The following is a 3,653-nucleotide window of genomic DNA, read 5'->3' as shown; positions in this document are numbered from 1 at the left end:
TGATGATACCCTTTTCTTGGAGAAAACGTCCGATTTGCTGAGACCTAGCTTCTAGCACTTGGGTGTCATGATGGTTTTGACTATGCAACTATTGTATATCTTCCTCTAGCTGGGACATCAATGCGTAGAAACGTTCCCTTTCGGCTTTAAAGTTCTTAGCTTGTTTGGCCATCTCATTTTCAAAGGTAGTTAGCTTGTAATACATACGGAGACACTTAAAATTGGCACAATCTTTCGCTTAGACACTTAAATTAGGTATTTTTCCAATTAGACACGTTTCTTAGGCAATTTTCATACCAATTAGACACAAAACTATGATATGGCAAAGAAAGTGTTTCTCAGTCTCCTTGAGCGCGTGAATGAAATAAACATGGCATTTTTCAATTAATTAAATATTAAAAATGCATTTGACCACAAAAAACCATATTTTCACTAAATCCACCCACCCACTCACCCACCCACCCAAAAAACAAACTGTGTTCCATCATCTTCTCTATTTTTCCACCATATCAGCTCCTCCACTATCTTAAACCTTCCTCCTCCGTAATAATACTCCAATAAGTCATCTTCTCCTCATAAATTACCTAGCAGCAATCATTTTTCATTTATCATCACCAGCCCCCAATTCCAAAATCCCACAAAAACGTCTCCTCCAACCACCATAATATTTCATTGCCATAACACCAAAAAGTAAATAAAGCTGCAGGAAAAAAATCATCAAGCAGAACTATCAATCTCAAACAAAGACAACTAAAAAGTGGTGAACAAATGAGACCAATATCCTAATAAATAGAATAAAATTACTTGGCCATTGTTATGTAATTTTGATGTTTTTGCGGAAATTCTTGGCTTCATTAAGGAGTTTGATAATGGGTTTTATGAACATTAGGCTTTCGAGTTTGGATATGTGTAGACATGTGATTTTTGACCCTCCCCAAGATTTTTTATATATTAGCGTAAAATATTTAATTTAGGCATAATATAGATATTTTAAGTAATTTTGATTCTTTTACTCTATTTTATTACAAGAAAACAAAATCACAAAAATAGGTTCATTTATGTTTTGTAGTTATTTTTTATTAAAACAAATCTTAAAAATATATACAACAATAGTATCGTATTTTTATTTTAATGTGATATTTTGAAAATACCAAAAATAGATTTGCTTTAATGGTTAGTTTTATTTTAATAATTAGTTGAATAGTAGGAATAATTAACAAATGGGCGCGTATTTTTAATCTCATTCGCGGCAAAAAAATAGAGCTTGGGCTCGAGCAACCCATCTTTAGGCCTAATTTTGGACCTAGCCCACAATTACCAAGCCCATAATTCCTAGGACCATACCTTCTAACCTAAAACCCTACAACCTAGACTCTACACTATAAAAAGAAGGCTAAGACTAAAGAAAGGGGCGACGCCTAAAAATCTGCAGAAGGAGCGGTTGATTTTCAGAAAGGAAACGACCCCCCACCCCCGTCTCCGTCTTCTCCGAACGACCCCCGTTAGTCATCTTCTTCAGCAGCACAAACCAGCTACACAACCCCAACCTCCCTGTCTTGCGTCCTCTTCAGACTGAAGTAACGCCATTGAAGACCCGAGAATAGACCCCTTCATCTTCTCCACCTTTCAAATCCCTCACCCTTAAAAGCGAAACCAGCCATGAAAATAACTTCAAAACCAGTTGTGTAAGCTCACCATTTTCGCCATCAAAGCAACGTGAAACAGCCCGAAACAACTCCAAAATCATGAGCTACTGTCATGGAGTTTGCTGGGTCCGTTTTCTGGTTTAGTTTGAATTTTCCGGCGAGTTTCGATTGCTGGGTCCGTTTTCTGGTTTAGTTTGAATTTAGAGTCGAGAAAAACAAAACAGTATTTCGAGGTCGTGTTTGTCATTCTGAGTTCGTCGAGGTTCGAAGGTTCCTATTCTTCGTCCTTTGTTTCATTTCGTGTATTTCTTATAATTATGGGTCAATGTGAAGATTTGTGTGAATTCTTGTTGCTTGTGATATGTTGATTAGGAATCTCTACTCTTAATTAAAATTATTTTGATCGTTTGAGCTAATTCACCAACTCGTTTGATGCAAAAATTGAGATAGAACTGTTATATTCATTTGTTGGTGGCCATCTTTAAAACATGTATTAATTCTTAAAAAGAGTGTTCGGCCATTTGTACTTATAGCTTTGTCTCTTTTTCTTATGATTTTGAAGGATCGAAATTGGTGCTAACTTTCAGTAGGCTTGTTTGTGGCGTTTGAATTGTCTAAAAGGATGTCGTTGAGGGGTGTTGTCTTTTGGTTCACAATGTTCTCTGGTTATTATAAAGTGGGTGATTTTGTCAGACGCCTCTTCCTCTTTTGATCAACTGGTTTGCATTTGTTCTTTGAATTTTGACACAAAAGCACATAAGGCTTATGTTATATAAAGGTTCCTCTGTTTGGCGTAAGCACTCAGGAGATGAACTTATCATACTGGCCTCGTAGTTAATTTGTCATTTTTTGGATTTCCTAGTCTATTAGAGTTGATGTGAAGCTAGTTTGGACTATCATTGGAGTTGACTTCTCTTTTCTCTTCTAAATCTTAAAGGCTGTAATTTAGTCCTTAATTGAATGAATCGTGTGTCCTTTCAAAGATAATTGAAGTTTCTACAATAAGCTATCTCACTAACATAAAGATCTCTTGTCGTTGAATTTGGATGCTTGGCTTCTATGGTAAAAATGGGTTGAGGTGTGGCATATTAGCCAAATGAATAGTTTATGGCCCTCACGAGCTAGTTTAGAAACCTTTTGGTTAGAATAAACTGAGGGGTGCCGTGCCAAACAAAATCTCAAATGCATGGCCCTCATTTAATTAACATGTGAATCCTTTGAAATCGAGCCGTTCCGTTTAGTTGAATTTCCATGGCCCTCACAAATTTACAAAAATGCGTAGTTACTTTAGGCGCTATTTTAAAATTTACTTTCCTTAAACTCGGGTGTGCATTGATGCGACCCAAATCCAAATCTCGATGAAGTCGAAATATGTTGACAATCACGGGCGCATTGATTGCGACGGGGTTCGATACGCGTTTTCACGACGTCGCAATTCTTATAAAATAAATAATGATAGAAAAGAGGTTCACAAATTGAGACGATCCTCACCGAACAAAAATAAATAAATGTGGGGCCCTCAATAAATGGTTATTAAAAATGATTAGAATTTGGGAGGGCCATTTAGCGAACTTCGCGGCTTTCCCTAAAGATAACAACGCGTTAGACCCTTTAGGAGCGTTTTTAATAAAATTACTTTCTTAAACTCGGGTGCGCATTGATGCGACCCAAGTCCAAATCTCAACGGAGTTGGAATGTGTCAATAACCACGGGTGCATTGATGTGACGTGGTTCGAGACACATTTTCACGACGTTGCAACTCTCGTTAAAAATAATGAAAAAAGCGGTTTATAAATAAAAGCACATAGGCTAGCATGTATCAAAATCAGATAAAATTAAATACAACAGTTAAGCGACCATGCTAGAACCACGGAACTCGGGAATGCCTAACACCTTCTCTCGGGTTAACAGAATTCCTTACTCGGATTTCTGGTTCGCGGACTGCAACAGAGTCATATTTTTCCTAGGTTCGGGGCTCAACCGGTGACTTGGGACACCATTAATCTC

General features: G+C 37.2%; 1 long non-coding RNA gene across 1 annotated transcript; it reads left to right on the top strand.

Moving 5' to 3' along the window:
• Positions 1–1,426: 1,426 nt before the first annotated feature.
• LOC142172901 (uncharacterized) lies at positions 1,427–2,338 on the top strand. Its single transcript, XR_012702051.1, has 2 exons — positions 1,427–1,916; positions 2,209–2,338. It is a non-coding gene; the product is annotated as an uncharacterized LOC142172901 (long non-coding RNA).
• Positions 2,339–3,653: the final 1,315 nt, after the last annotated feature.

This window comes from Nicotiana tabacum, chromosome 18 (genome assembly GCF_000715075.1).
Source record: "Nicotiana tabacum cultivar K326 chromosome 18, ASM71507v2, whole genome shotgun sequence".
NCBI classification, from domain to species: Eukaryota; Viridiplantae; Streptophyta; class Magnoliopsida; order Solanales; family Solanaceae; genus Nicotiana; species Nicotiana tabacum.
This window is presented reverse-complemented; position numbering and strand designations above follow the sequence as displayed.